Below are 17,043 nucleotides of genomic sequence, written 5' to 3' on the forward strand. Positions count from 1 at the left end.
CGATCCGAGCCCAAGCGCCTGCGTTTCGGTCTGATCGGCTTGAACGTGGGGTCGACGTTGAATCTATGGCAGATGACATCGGGACTTATCCCGACCATGTCCTTTGTCAACCAAGCGATTGTGGAAGATCGGGATTGCAGAAAAGCGATCAGCTTTGTCCTTATATGCTCCTCGAGTTTGGCCCCAATGCCAGCAGTTTGAGAGGGGTCGGAAGGATCGATATTCGCCTGGATGATTCGACATTCCAGAGACTTAAGGCGATCTTGCTCCGGCTTGTGGGGACCGGTAAGATGGTCCCTGATCTTTATGCGTCCTTGATTTTCCTCTACTTCTTTTCGATAACAGAGCAAGATCGGGATATCCTCTGATCGCCATAAAGCGTGCAGATTCCTGTGGTGGTCGGGAACTTGAGGCAAAGATGATAGGTCGATGGTACAGCTTACATTACGTATATCCATGGTGCCCCTAGGATGGCGTTGTAGATCGGAGGTGCGTCAATGACCACGAACTTGTAGTTTTACATCGCCCATCTACATTTTGGCGATCCCATCATAGCCCCTTAATGTGCGAGTCTCGGGTTTCACTTGCTCTGGGGTGACGCCCATTTTTTCTAGCGTTCGCCAGAACAGTACATTAACGGTACTTTCAGTATCGACCATGACTCTTTCAACATCGAACTCGCCCATGGCTACCTCGATAACCAAGGGATCCGAATGGGCGTGTTGGATTCTTTTGGCGCCCTCCGGCAGGAATGATATGGGATCCATGCAGAGTTGAGGTTCGTCTTAGGCTGCCTGGAGACTGCAAAATTGGCGTGCTCTCTTCTTCAATGTTCGAACGGAATCGGCACAATCTTCCGGTGGGCTGAGTATCATAGATATTCGGCCGCGGGCAGGGAGTTGGCGCGCTCAGGATTCTGCCCTCTCTGTCGCTTAGGAGGACTAGGCAGTTCGTCTGCTTGGGGCATTTCTTCTTGATGATTTACCAGCACTTGATTGGCTGGTTGTTGGATATCGTTGGCTGGGCCATTGTTCCTGTATCCTCGTCCGCGGCCTCCTGTACCGCGACCACCGTTAGATCGTCCACCTCGCCATCCTCCACGGCGACCTCTGCCTCCACGGTTGCTCTTCGACTGGAAAATGGCTTCGACTTCGCCAGAGAGGTATTTTCCATACAGATAATTCTTTAGGTGGACACACTCGTGCGTGGAATGACCGGCAATCATATAGAAATGACAATACAGCTCCTTTAGGTCGGACGGTTGGTTAATTTGGCCGTCCACTTCGGAGACAGTATGATCGATGCCCTTCTTTCGGTCGTGAGGGTCGTGGTGCTTCTGGGGCTCGTGATGCTTGTCGCGACTTTTAGCCTTCGGGAGATACGACGGTGCGGAGGTTGTCTTTGCTGCCAGTCGTGCGTCCTCTTCCTCCACGAGTGCAAACCGGGAGTGATGTGATCGCAGGACGCGACCTCGGCCAAGAAGACCAAGACACGCCGGACGCGACCGAGACGCCCGACCAAGACGCGTTGGACGCGGCCAAAGCACCAGCAATCCCTCCCGGAGCCACCACACGCTCCAAGAGCTCAGCAAAGGCGGCCAAGCAACGGCTCAACCTGTTCGTCCGGTCATTCGCTCAACACCAACTGATCCAAGGAGACTTTGAAGACTCAGTCCGAATGGTCTTCACTCTTACCCAAGAGTGAAGACACCAAAGTCGTTTAAGCAAGGAAGTGTACTCTTTTTCCTCACTCCGGGTTTTTCCCAATGGGTTTACCGGAGAAGGTTTTAACGAGGCCAAGGCGGTTATCTCTTTTATTTCTTGTCTGTGGTTTAAATTTGAACTTTGGGGAATATTCCTCTCTTGATCCTTTTTGCTTATGAACGTTGAGAGAGTTTGTGGCTAGCGTGTTAGTCAAAGGTGGCGACGTGTTCTCATTGCAAACAGAACACGTCAAAGGACGATGTGCGGATCAAGATGAATCTGCGTGTCTTTAAGCCCCTACCTAAACCTAACTATTTAAACTCCTCTTAACCCTTGTTCCTCCTTTAGACTTGTATGAATATAAAACTTTTCTTCAAGAGAGATTCTTGAAACTTGTCTCACGCTTCTTTTTCTTCAATCCGAGATTGAACCTTGAGAAAACCCTAACAAGCCTTGAACCGGGTTCGACCTTGTTAGAGACCGAATAAAGAGCAGAGCCAAACCTCTTGTGTCGTCTCTCGATCCACTCTCATTTCCCCCTCGTTTCGCTCCCATCTTTCCACCATCGCAACCTCGAGTTCACTTCCACAAGTCCTCGAGTCTTCATCGTTCCATCTCGACTCCTTATCACCATCGCTTCTTTTACTTTCATCCGGTATCCACATCCGACCGCATCCGTACGATACGAAGAGGCCTCACGACCGTTCTTGAGAACTACTCATTGGAATCTCTTCTTCTCCCGTTTCTGTCGTTTGAATCCTCCCTAGATTCAAACCCCCAAGGCTTGTCCGAGGAAACTCTCGCGAGTCGAGTTCCGACCGAAGTTGATACTTCCGTCCATACCGGAGTCACGACCCTCAATCACATCAGGGAGGCTTGGTGCAGCGCATCATCAAGGTCTTTGGGTTCCCGGATGTTGAGATCCTTCCGCAACGGGGATCCAGGAAGTACGCCCTTTTTGAAGGCAGCGATCGCGGCGTCTTCTGGGACGGAGACGTTCGCCAATTTCTCCTTAAATCTTCCTAGGATATTGTCGATGGACTCGCCGGGTTCTTGGGCCATCTCCCAGAGGTCCGAACTCGTCACACCTCGCTTGATGAAAATTCGATAGTGTGTGAGAAAAGCCTTCGACAACTGGATGAAGTTATCGATCTAGTTTGCCTCGAGCCTTGAGAACTAAGTTATGGCGGGTCCGGAAAAGCTGTCGATGAACAGCTGGCAATATCCGATGTCCCTCTGTTCGTCGGTGAATCGCGCTTTTGTTGCGGTCGCCATAAAAGATGTCATGAAGAGAACCGGATCCTTGTCGCCGATGTAGGTTGGGAGTTTTAGTTTAACGTTCGGTATGGCGGCCTGCAGGATCCATTGAGTGAAAGGCGTTTGCCGAGTGACTTTGACGATCCTGTCAATTTTTGGGGCTGTGCTGATAGCCCGATGAAGTAGCGTATTCATGTCACGGATCTGTGACTGGATTTCCTCGATCTCAAAGCAAAGTCCTCGCGATGTTTCATGGACTCGCGAGTTTAGGTTCGTCGGTCGGACGCTTGACGTAGCATGCAGGGGGAGAGTCCTTCGCGACGACTGGTTGACAGTTGGTACGTCAGAGAAGTCGAGACGGCGAGTGAGATCGCCCATCCCGAGTACGGGTGACTGCCCAGCAGAGATCTGTGACGGGGTCGCTTGGGTCACGACGGCCTCGACTCTGCGATTGGTGTCGGAGATCATCTGGTAGATTTCTTTCGTCATGGTGCCGAACAAGATCCTGAAGTCTTCCATGGAGACGACTTGCGGGTTTTGGACCGCTGTCGTGGTGGGAACACGGAGATCCCTTGTTTGTGCGCCGAGCTGCTGTTCTGTGGCGCGCGCGGCTTCGTTGTTCGAAAGTTGTTCATCCGAACGCTCCGCGTCGAGGTCGACCGGTTCTTCGAGAGTTCGTCCTGTTCCCTGGCTGGTCTGTCTTTCAGATCTGACCTCAACAGGGAGTTCGGAGCAGGTAACTCTTGGGTTCGTTGTTGCGACAATGGGATGACGAACATAAACGACAGTGGCTTGCTTGGTTGGAGCGCCGCTCTGTGTTGCAGTGTTGTCTTGGGCAGACGCGATGCCTGTGAGGTCAGACACGCCAAGGGCAGTACGGTTCGCTCTGGAGACTTCGTTGGTGATTGGAGACATTGCCGTGAGTTTCGAGAGAACTGCTTGAATGAGCTTTTTCTTAGAGAGAAACTTCTAGAGACGATTTGCGTCTCCACAGACAGCGCAAATTGTAGAAACTAGGTTTCCACAATGAATTTGTTTAAGGAGGGAAACAAATTCAAGGAAGTAATCTCTCTAAAAAGTCGATCTAAGCATGGAAATTAAAAGAGGGGAATTAGGTCTCTCGAACTAGGGTTTTTTGCTAAGAACAAAGGGAGAACTCGATTATTGTATTGAATAATGGATGATTTACAATGGAGAAGTCTCTCCTTATTTATACATGTCCATAGATTACATAATATATTAACTTTCCTTATCGGATGAACTAAGACAAGGAAAGTTGCTTCATTCTTCGAGTCGGCCGCCGGACGAAGTGGAAATCGGCTCTTCTTCCTCAAGGCTGGGCTCTTCTACTTAGGTTTACTTATATATCCAATTAAAGTTTCGAGAAACTTGTATCCGCTTTTAGAATTTGAAATACACGATTTTTTTGCATATACGTTCTTTGAAATTTTTAAGAGGACACAAAAATTTTAAAATAGATAAGTCAATGTAAGTAAACGTCAGTCTATATTGAAAAACATACGTAGGCAGTGATTGGTAACATACTTTTCAGACTTTAAAAATGTTTAAAGTTTTGACAGCTATTTCTTTAACAATCACATTTTTTTGCTTTTATTTATTTTTAAGTTTTGAAAGTCAATTTTTTTTTTCTCTTCCTTGTTTTTCCTTTTTTTTTTTTTAAGTGTCAAAAGTCATGCTTTTTTTTTTTGAATTTAATGTTTAAAGAAAATAAACTGTTTTACAACAAATGCAACACTTTTTAAAAAATCAAAACATCTAAAACAATTCAAAATCTGATTCCGGATCACATCCTAGGAGTGAGATTGCAACCACAACTGGAAATGCTCATCATATCGTCGATCCCCAACAAACCGATGGCCAAAAGCTGATCCCTTACTTGCCGATCGACCCCTGCAACTAGAACATCTCTAGGTTTTGGTAGCTCCCCATGCCGTCGCCCATTTCTCTCCTGCCAAACCAAATATATAGTTGCTTGAAACACATAGCGGATGAGGAAACCCTCAACCAGTGGAAGATGTGGATTTGAGAGAAAAGGGAGCAGAGTAGACCAATCAGTGGAGTATCGGTGTGTGAGTAAACCCCTTAGCATCATCCGACCACACTAAGGAAAGGAAAGGAGAAAAGAAGAAGATGTGGTCTCTCGTTTTGATAGTGAGCTGACAAAACACACATGTACCCGCGGAACTTCCATTCCATGTGACCATACGGGCACCTGTAGAAAGCCGATCAAGAGCTGCTAGCCACGCACAGAAAGCAAACTTTGGTGTAGCATGACCAAACCAAACACCCATGTGTCAAGCCACCGTACTAGACGTTGTGCGTATATGATTCCACGTATCCCTAGTTGAAAACATGGGGCGAAAACATCAATCTTACCCCTCCATAGCACTCTGTCAACCCGTGGTTGGCGGTTTTGCCAGCAGAGTTGTAACGCCGTCTCAATCGCATTTAAGTGGTCGGCACGGTGTCGCCGACGACGCCGAGAGGTCCACACCTCCGCCACAGAACTCTGCCAAGCTATCCCTAAATCCAGAACTCCAAAACTACCAACAACCTCAGAAAGTGTACCAAAATCCGACCATTTGTCATACCAAAAAGAAGTTTGCTCCCCAAGCTCCGATACTTAAGAATCTTAGCCCAGATCCAAGAACCTAGAGTAGTAGAGCTGTTCACCGACCAAAAATATTTTTGCTTCAACAGATTCATTTGAACCCATCGCATCCATAAGGAGTCACTGTGAGATACCAACCTCCATATAAAATTCAGACAACATACCAAGTTTGCCTCTTTGAGACACCTCAACCCTAGACCTCCCTCTGTTTTTGGTTTGCAGACAGCCTCCCAAGCTACCTTTGCTCGCCGAGTGTTCATCTCCATCCCAGACCACAAAAAAGCAGAAGTTAATCTCATCAATACATGTACTAGGTAGACGATAAGCAGCCATCCAAATATTACACACGCTCCACAATACAGTAGAGATCAAGTTGAAACGACCCGCATAAGAGAGGTAACGAGCTGTCCATGATCCAATCCGTTTCTGTATCTGCTCCAACAACGGCGAACAGTCAGCATTGGCTAGACGTTTTGTGACTAACAGGAGCCCCAAATATCATACTAGCAGTGTACCAACCTCAAAGGGAACCTGAACATTCATCTGTGAAACCACTTCTTCCGCCAACTAAAGTGTGGATTTCTCCATATTAGGCCAGACATCTTTGCAAACTGCTGAAAAACCCTTATGATCCCCTCTATAGATCGTAATTTCCCATCAGAAAGGACCATAAAATCATCCGCGAAACTAAGATGAGTGAGGTTGAGATTACGACACTGTGGGTGGTACCCAAATACGTGTTCCCCAGCCTCCCCGATCCAATAGTTTAGATAGAACATCCATGCATAGAACAAGCAGATACGGGGACAAAGAACACCCTTGACGTAGTCCCCTAGAACTCCTGAAGAACCCAGCTAGTTCCCCATTAACTTGAACCAAAAAGGAGGCAGTTGTCACACATAACATAATCCACTTAATGAATGTACGAGGAAATTTCATAGCCGTAAGACTCTTAGACAAGAACGACCATTGAACTGAGTCAAACGCTTTGGAAATGTCAATCTTGATGGCACACCGTCCAGTGAGGGAATTCTTATGATAATCTTTAACAATCTCTGTGGCCAACAACACATTCTCAATCAACAAACGATCCTGCACAAACGCAGACTGATTGCTAGACACGAACTTTGGCAACACCCTCTTTAGTCTATTGGCAATGATTTTTGAGATAACTTTATAAATCACATTACAACAAGATATCAGACGATAATCTTTCATCTCCACTTATAAACTTTCTTCGGAATTAAAGCCAAAATGGTCGAATTTATACCTTTGGGTAGTAACATTTTAGCGAAGAACGATTGAACCACTAAAACAAACTCTGTGCCCAAAATCCCCCACGCAGATTTGTAGAACTCAGAAGTGTAACCATCCGGTCCAGGAGACTTATCATTTGGCATGGAGAACAAAACTTGTTTGATCTCATCACCTGACACTACCCGGGTTAGAGCGTGCTGATCTACCATAGAGCAGCGAAAAGATAACAAATGCTCAAATTCCTCCACCGTTGAACCCTCAAATGAACTCGGAATAGCCTACACGAACTCTCGAAATTGTCTCTCAGCTTCCCCTTGAATTTCCTTCTTCTGCACAACCACTCTACCATCTAGACATTGAATCTCCTTTATAGAATTCATAGCCACCCGTTCTTGTGCCGCTCTATGAAAGACCTTATTATTTCTATCTCCCACTTGGAGCCAATGCAATTTCGACTTCTGCTTGAGATATTTCTCTTCAAGACCAGCCCAAAACTCCCACTGCTTAAATGCAGCATTCTCCATTTCCATTGTATGTTGCGATGGGTTCTCCAAATTTTCTTGTTGTTTCAGGCATAACACGTCAAAAGCGTCTTTAGTCTTGCAAACCAGATTTCCCATGCGACGCTTAGCCAAAGACCGCAACAATGGCTTTAAACCCTTTAGCTTCTTAGAGAACCAAAAGAGAGAGGAAGTGGATAAAATTAGGGGTTGCGTGTTCTACCAGTAGCAACAACCCAGCGGCAAAAACTCTTCCATATCTGTTAATAGGTTAACAAATTTGAACGGCTTTCGCTTTTGGCCAGGAGGTTCCATACCACCCTTTACCATGATCCGACAATGCAAATGGTCAGAACAACCCCCTGCATAAAACACACTGTAAGCTTGCGGGTGCAGATGCTCCCAAGTAGAGTTCACCATCACTCTATCAAGATTCTTCAGAATCAAATCATTTTCCCTTTTATTACACCAAGTGAATAGAGGACCATGATAGGCCATATCCGAGAGAGAGCAATAATTAACTATCGTTTGAAAATCCCTCATACCACCAGTAGTTATTGGATTATCATCTACTCGTGAGTGTTCCCTCATATCCAAAGTCTCATTAAAATCCCCCACCAACATCCATGGCTTATTACGTATGAGAGGCGAATCATGGTGATCCTTAATCTCCTGCCATAAAGCCCTACGATCCTCATATTGACAAGTGATCAAGCTAGTCCGAACAAGTATTGGTCGTCCGTACAACTATGCTAAGGGCGTCCGTACAATAATGCTATAAGGCCGAGTCATCTACGAATATATGGAGTAGTGAGGAGGCATGGTTGCATTAAAGCCCATGAGAAGGTTCGAGATCCTCCTTGTAGCCGTTAGAGAAGAGAGAGAGAGGAGTCATGGGTTGTGCTTCGTTTAAGGAAACAAGGAGGGGTCGCTTTCACTCTTGGGAAGAACCAATTCTCTTTCCTTATCTCTTATGCGATCGGCTGTAAAGGGTGTAGCCCTAGTTTCTCTTAGTATAAATAGACTTTTGTAAACCTTTGTAAGATATCAACAAAAGTCTCTTGATCACTTACGCGTGTTCGGGTGTGTTTGTTTTGTTTTAGTGCTTGGAGAACAAAGGAATAAACTTGAGGCCAAAAGCACTAGAAGTATGTTCATTGGCTACTGAACAAGTCAGAAGGGGTACAAGTGTTACGATCCGATCACTGGCTGCACACTTGTCTCTAGAGATGTGAAGTTTCTTGAACAACAAGGACTGGGAAGGCCTAAAAGACATATCTCAATCCAATACTGACCGGGCGGCCAACTTGCGGTTCCTCCTTGACCATTTGGGCGTCACCAAACCACCATATCCCAAGGCGTCTCTACCAAAACCACCCTCCGATGGGCCTACAATATTACCGGAACCTCCGGGAACTCATGATGCTTCTCTTTCCCGTTCGGAGGACACTATTCAAGAGCCAAGAGAGACACAATCCGAAGGAGCCTTGACTACACCATTTGATCTATCACCTGACGATAGTACAACTGAGACAGGCCAGCCCACACCATCTCCACCACCACTTCGGTGCAGTGAACGTTTAAAACAACCGCGGCGTAGTGAAAGGTTAAAGAATCAACGAGTCTACTACAACAATCAGGCTGTCGCCCACCCTATTCAGGCCGTGTGTTCGCTTGACCTTATCTCCTCGGATCACGCTGCCTTCCTTGGTAAGCTTGATGATCACTTAGTTCCTCAAACCTACGAGGAAGCTAAGCAATATAAGGAGTGGCTTGATGCGGTGGACGATGAAACGGCGGCTATGATCCGGAATCAAACTTGGGATGAGGCTGATCTCCCTAAAGGTAAAAAGGCTGTCAGCTCCAAGTGGGTATTCACTATTAAATATCTTAGCACTTGAGAGATCGAGCGCTACAAAGCCCGCTTGGTCGCACGCGGCTTCACTCAAACCTATGGACTTGACTATACGGACACCTTTGCTCCGGTGGCCAAACTCCATACAGTCCGGGTTGTCTTGTCCTTGGCCACTAACCTCTCTTGGGAGCTCTGTCAAATGGACGTCAAGAACGCCTTTCTTCAGGGGGAGCTGAGCGAGGAAGTCTACATGCATCCTCCACCGGGTTTAGAGCACATTGTTTCTCCGGGTAAAGTTCTCCGGCTCCACAAGGCGATCTACGATCTCAAGCAATCTCCAAGGGCGTGGTACCAGAAGCTCAGCTCTACCCTAAGCATGAATGGTTTCAAGCGCTCTGAGGCTGATCATACGCTGTTCACTCTCTGCACCAATGGTGGCCGAGTCATCGTTCTCGTCTATGTCGATGACATTATTATCACCGGTGATGATAAGGAGGGTATTTGTGCCACTAAGGCTCTTCTTAACTCTACCTTTGATATTTAAGATTTGGGTGAACTTAAATACTTCCTTGGGATAGAAATCTCTCGCTCTCCGGAGGGATTGTTTCTTTCTCAAAGGAAGTATACACTTGACCTTTTACATGAGACAGGTAAGATGGGAGCCAAACTGGTGTCGACGCCACTTGAGGAAGGTTACCAGGTCAAGCGAAAGGGGGAGAAGCCAGCACCCGATGCTCCAGTTAACAAGTCGCACGAGCCATATGAAGATGTGGGACGCTACCGTAGGGTGGTGGGAAAACTTATCTATCTCACGATCACGAGGCCGGACATATGCTATGCGGTGAACCAAGTTATCCAACACATGAAGGCTCCAACGAACTTTGACTGGCAAACACTCGAGCGGATCCTATGTTATCTCAAGGGCAGTCCGGGGCAAGGCATTTGGATGGGAAAGAATGATAACACTGAACTCGTTGGTTAGCTTCTTCATAGCCCTATATTCCAACTCGGCACTTGATTGAGATACAACCTTCTGTTTCTTCGACTTCCAGATTACTAGGTTGCCTCCAACAAATGTGCAATACCCTGTTGTAGACCTCATATCAATCGTATCACCCGCGTAGTCCGCGTCATAGTAACCAACAAGTTCAGTGTTATCATTCTTTCCCATCCAAATGCCTCACCGTGACGCGGACTACGCGGGTGATACAATTGCGAATACATTTCCAGCAAGCTTGGACTAGCAGATCCAACACATCCGTGAGAAACTCCTCTAACCTATGGAGATCACACTCTTTTCCTTAGCATAGTTTTGTCCCATGTGGTTTTCTATGTTAAGGTTTTTAATGAGGTGATCTTTCATGGGTTCCAAGCCTAGCCGCTTCACCTGGCTAAGCTTGAGGGGGAGTATTGACAAGTGATCATGCTAGTCCGAACAAGTTTTGGTCGTCCGTACAACTATGCTAAGGGCGTCCATACAATTATGCTATAAGGCCGAGTCATCTACGAATATGTGGAGTAGTGAGGAGGCCTGGTTGCATTAAAACCCATGAGAAGGTTCGAGATCCTCCTTTTAGCCGTTAGAGAAGAAGAGAGAGAGGAGTCATGGGTTGTGCTTCGTTTAAGGAAACAAGGAGGGGTCGCTTTCACTCTTGGGAAGAACCAATTCTCTTTCCTTATCTCTTATGCGATCGGCTGTAAAGGGTGTAGCCCTAGTTTCTCTTAGTATAAATAGACTTTTTTAAACCTTTGTAAGATATAATTATGGAATATAACTTTTATCTCATTCTCTTTGCCGACAACTCTCTTCTTTTCAATCTCTTCCGCTTAAATCTCAACACCTCAGCAGTATGCAATGCATAGACAAAGGAGCATAAAACTCCTCTGTTTCATCCTCCAACTTCATTGAGCACGTGATCATCAGCACACTCTTAAAAAATAGGCACGTGATCATCTGCTCACTCTTAAAAAAATAGATCCAATCTCACATTTTCCTTCCATAAAACCCAAATTCGACCATGACTATTGTGTTCGTAGTTTGTCAAAACGGACGACCCCGGGAAAAAACGTCTCCCCAACAGCTGAGCTTTCGTTTCCCTGACCTGTGTCTCAAGCAGACACCCAAATGTAAACCTATTCCCCTCCACCCACTGTTTGATTACGGAATGCTTTGAAAATTTCTTGAGACCACATACATTCCAGCAAAACCCTGACATTAATGTTTAAGATGAGGCTTCTTACTCTGATCTTTAGCAGACTGAGCAAGAAGAGTTGAGTTTTGTTTATTCGCCGTTTTTGTTCCTCGATGCAGATAAGTCCGCAAAGGCACATCCGGCTTTGTACCTTGCTTATTATCAGTTTGACGAACTGTAACAAACTGAGTCTCCGCAGAATTGTGTGGATCACCAGCCGCAGTAGTCTCCACCTCCTCCCTTGGAAGTACACCTGCCGGCTGATTCCCCTCCTCCCCAACCTCTTCCTCTTCCAAAATAGAGTAGTAATTTTTGAGAAGTGACACCTCGCCAAACTTAAGCCCTGCATGTTGTTTCCCTGGACTACCACGACCCGTTTTTGGCGTTATCCACCCATCCCCTTCCTTCTCCATCTCTTTCTCCATTGAAACCGGTAAATCAGACTCAACACTGGAATTATTGGGGACCAGAGCGATAGCTAGATTTTCCGACTCACTAACCGGCGCTGAAACAGAACCAGGGTGAGGACTATTGACCCCATGCAGAGACAATGACTGAGCTTCCTTCGCGGGAACAACAAAGTGCACCTTGGTGGACGCCAAGGGTAACTATACTGAACCACAAAGTCGACTTCTCCCTCCTCTTCACCTGCAAAAACATATTGACGGGGTAATTCCTTTGTCAAATTTGCTTCAACCAAAATTTGGGCCTCATCAAAACTACTACATGCTTCAGTTTTGGGATGTAACCTAATGGGCACCCCCACTGCACTCGCAAAAAATTCTAACCCTTTATTAGTGAACAGCGTGGGAGGAACGTTCTTCAGAGTGAGCCAAAGAGGAATAGACTTCATAGCGGGTTGAGCATCTTCCGGAAAAGGAGTCCATTTAGACACAATCCTAGGAAGTTCAGTGATATTCCACATACCCCAACTCAACACCCTATGCCTCATGCCCTCATTCCGAATACGAAACTTCACCATTTATTCATTAACCGCAAATACATCAATCAACGATGATCGATCTCCTAGCCTCCATATTTTGTTCACAATCATATGAACCTTACCAACATGAGGAGCTTTTGAGTTAATAAACTTCCCGATCACAAAATCCTCCCATAACGGCTTAGCACCCTCAAATACCTCCCGCGGCACAACCACATTTTTCTTGCCATTCACCTCTGAGATGGGAAACTTTTGCTGAGTGAATATACGCTTATGAGAAACTTGCAAGAAGGAACGCTTCCCACTCTAGACCCCCGTTACAGGCAGTGACGAGGATTCAACTTCCTTCGACTGAACCCCTTGACTTTCCCTTGGCAAAATCTCAACCAGATCCTCCGATACCCCCAAAACACTACTTCTGACCTGATCTCTCTTCTCCTGATCCCCCCCCCCCCTTGCATCATGTCCACCGTTGGACGGCTTGGAGAAGCCCCTGACGGCACCATCCGTGATGAGAACGCAAGAAATCCTAGTCGCCTGTTTTTTCGGCCTTGCCACGTCAGCAGAGAGAAAAATTCTTCAAAGCTTCCTGAAAAAAAAAATTATATAATATATATTTTACATATTTTATTTTTATATATTAATTATTCTAATTTTTCCTTCTTTCTTTTAAGATCCATTTCAATAATAAATTTTATTTTTTCATCATCATCACTAATAATACTCTAAAAGAGTTTATGAAATTCATCATTAATAAGAGAATAAAATCATCAATTATTTGTTTGTTCATTATAGTTGTTCCTATAGTTGTTTGTTTTAAGATCTTATTCTTATAGTTGTTTGTTTTTTCTCCCTTTTTTAAGAAATGATACTGTATATGGGTTGTTGTCGTTGTATTTTTTTTTAACTCTCTAGCTAGTAAAGACAATGGACTCGGGACTGAGTGGGTATAAATCATTGATCTGTATGAGATCATAAGCAGATTCAGAGGATGACGGAACCGACATAGTACCATCAGAAGGCAAAGATGATGGATTGAAGCACAAGTCATCACCATACACTCCAGGGTCTGATATGATCTGCTCTATATCAGTCTCTCCTTCAAGCATCTTTACAACTTCTGACATGCTCGCGAGACTTGTTTGAGCATAAAAGTGAAACCTTTATCATTCTCTCTGTCTCCATCACATTGAACTTTCCTTTCAGCCTCGGATCCAAAATCTTTGTGGAATCCCCTTTCTTTTGCAACACAAATGCCTGAAATTGAAAATATATAAACTTTTTCTTTGAGAGAAAGCAGAGTTCTTGTGGAGAAAAGGACTGACTCATTACCCAATTGAGAAGGCCAACACAACATTCATCATCTGGCATGTATTTTGTGCTGTTCTTTCCGCTAACAATCTCCATCGCTAACAATCTCCATTGCCACCACACTATTAGTAATGGGTCTAACTCACTCTCAAAATCTAGCTCAAGATAGGAGGGTTGCCACACACTATATATATTGCCCAAAAATGATAAACCCAACCGATGTGGGACAATATTCTAATACACCCCCCTCACGCTCAGGACTGGACATCTATAGCGTGAAGTTTGTGGGACTAGACATCTACGAGTGGTTCACAATCGGAAATGGGCCTAGCTTCTGATACCATATTAGTAATGGGTCCCGGCAATAAGTGGAGAGACCCATGTATTATATATATTGCCCCACAAATCTCTATTCTCTCGATGTGGGATATATATCTTAATATACCCTCCCCCCTCCCCTCACGCTTAAGACTGGACATCTGAAGCTTGAAGTTTGTGGGAATGGACATCCACGGGTGAACTCACTATCGAGAGAAATTTATCATGGGTTCTGATACCATATTAGTAAACATGTGGTCCAACTCAAAAACAATTGACAATAAGTGGAGAGACCCATGTACTATATATATTGCTCCACAAATCTCTACTCTCTCGATGTGGGTTATATATCTTAATACACGCCGAAACTGTAAACATCTGCCTTTTCTGTTAGGTGACCCCTCATTGCATATTCACAGATAATTTATATTCTCTAAAATCAAACATACGTTTCCTTCAATTATTTCAGATAATTTCTAATTTATTTATTACTTTTTCCATTACACTTCCATTTCGTTTTTGCGTTTGCTGTTTATAATTTCTGCAATTCATATAGCCCTTTTTTCCTTTTTGAAAAAGAAGCCCTTTGTTTTCTTAACATGTATTGTAACCATGTCTTGCAAATTGGAAAACATCGAATTAACTAATCATATATATCTGAACTTACATTCTCCGGAGATATCGAAGCTTGACAAACTGAGGTGGAAGTTTTCCAGAAAGACTCATGGTCTTCAGAGATCTGTGTTTTAAATTCTTTTTTGTTATGCAGCAAAAAGTATATTAAGATAGAAGAGAAGAAAGACTAAACAAAGAAAATAAAGACTATAGAATAACACTCACATTTCTGTAATATGACATGTGGCGTTGATGTTGAAGCTACAATTACAACCAATGGTGTTGTTCATCCCCGAAACAGACTCAAATTCTGGGTTGGTCATCAGTTTTCCTTAAGGACACACTACAAGAAAACTAGAACTGACGAGCGAAACTGTCAGTAAGCCGTTGGAAACACAGATTACCGACAAATTACTGACAGACGCGTCTGTCGTTTCTAGATTGTCGGAAAAACAAATCTGTCAGAAATCTGTCGGAAAGTACCGACAGATTTCCGACAAACTATTACAGACAGATTACTGACAGATGTTTTGACGGTCAGTTTGTCGATAATTCCGTCGGTAACTAGCTGTCGGGAAATCCGTCGGAGACTGGTTTGTCAGTAAGCCCGTTGGTAATTTTCTGTCAAACATCCGTCGGAGTTATATTTCCGACGATATTACCGACCGAACAATATCGGAAAATCTCCGTCGAACCGACAGAATAACCGACGATTTAACGATGGAATTTTGAGAAAGTCCGTCGTTTCGGACAGATTACCGACGGTGTGTTTTCGAGAAACTCCGTCGTTTCCGACAGATTTCCGACGGCATATCGGAAAATGTCCGCCTTTTCTGACAGATTACAGACGGTATGTTTTCGAGAAACTCCGTTGTTCCTGACAGATTTCCGACGGAAGTTTATTTTTTTTTAATTTTTTTTTAAAATAGCATAATTATACAAATTTAATTATAAAAATATTTATTAAAACTGAAATGCTTATATATTTAAATTTAGAAAGTTAAAAGTTTGAGAGAAAATATTTTTGAAGTGAAATAGCATAATTATACAATTAATTGTTCCAAAAAGAAAGCAAAGATTCAAGAAAACCTAAGAAGCAGAATGTCTTGCCCGCATCTCACTCATGAAAGCTGCTAGGTCCGCGTCCGTCTTCTTGTCCTCCTCGTCCCTTCTTTTGTTCTCCACTTTTTGTTCTTCCATTTCCGCTTTTTGTTCTTCCATTTCCTTTTCCAAAGCTGCAATCCGAGCATCCTTGATGTGACCGCCGGACGCGGTCGTCTACCGAGTCGCACGGACGGACGGTCGCTGCGGACGGACGGAACAAAACTCTCTCGAGCCGAGGAATTTAGATGAGGCTTTCCTCGGACAAGGCTCGGAGATTTGAATCCAGTAAGGAAACAAACGGTGGATGCGAGAGATGAGCTGAAACGAACAAGCGGATCGAGAGATCCGGCCTTTGGTCTCGGCTTCGGTCGAGCAGTCTCGGTCGCGGTACGGACGATGCGGAAATCGGTTCTCGGAGTTTGAAGGTAAACTGCGGGAACGGCACTCGGCAACGCGGCGGTAAGAATCCTTGGTGATGCGGTAAGGATTCTCGGTGATGCGATAAGGAAGGTGGAGTCGAAGCGAAAGTACAACAAGCGGTAGGGACCGGACGTGATACGGTAGAGATGGACGCGAAGGTGGTTTGATGCGACGACACACGGGAGATGGCTCGGCCCGTGGTACGGTCAACTAGTCGATGTCGAACCCGGTTCGAGATCGGCTAGGGTTTCTCGGTAGTCAAGTCCCGGACTTGGACTAAGGAGAGAGGTGAGACAAGAACAAGATTCTCTCTTGTGAAATTTAATTCAATACTTCAAGTCTGCCTTTTACAATGAGGGTTTAGGCCTTTATATAGGAAGGCTTACAAATGGGAGACTCCAAAACCCTAGACACGCGGCCAGGATCTCATCCTTACACTTGGCCATAAAGCAAAAGCAAAAGTAAATCAAAGGAAAGACCAATCCAACGGTCATAGAAGGTTCAAGAAGAAATTCAAAGGAAGGGAAGGCAGAGAGATAGAAAAGCCACGTCATTGGCTGGACGCGGTGATAGGATCTTCACTTCCTTGGCTCCTAAACTTGTCAATGATTGTTTCCAAGTCATGAGCCAAGCGGGAACGAAGTGGAGATGCACTAGAGTTCGCTGCCTCGTTAAAACCTCTTTGGTAAACCCATTGGGACAAACCCAAAGTAGGAAAAAGAGTACAGCTCCTTCTAATGTCTTAGGGGCGTCTTCACGCTTGCGCGATGGTGAAGACTCGCGAACTAAGCTTCCCAAAGCTGGTCGCAACTCAAGGCTCTTCAGTGGTGATGCTAGCCATGAGCCATTGGTGTGAGGGTGGGAGCTTGGATTGCAAAGCCCATTAGATGACTTTACTTGCTCCTCCTTGATGATCCTTGGAGACTAGTTGGTACC

General features: G+C 45.0%; 1 pseudogene; it reads right to left on the minus strand.

Annotated features, from left to right (window-relative positions):
* Positions 1-5,217: 5,217 nt before the first annotated feature.
* On the minus strand, positions 5,218-11,125 carry LOC109129900 (uncharacterized; annotated as a pseudogene).
* Positions 11,126-17,043: the final 5,918 nt, after the last annotated feature.

The sequence above is a fragment of the Camelina sativa genome, chromosome 17, assembly GCF_030686135.1.
Source record: "Camelina sativa cultivar CO46 ecotype springtype chromosome 17, ASM3068613v1".
Taxonomy (NCBI): Eukaryota; Viridiplantae; Streptophyta; class Magnoliopsida; order Brassicales; family Brassicaceae; genus Camelina; species Camelina sativa.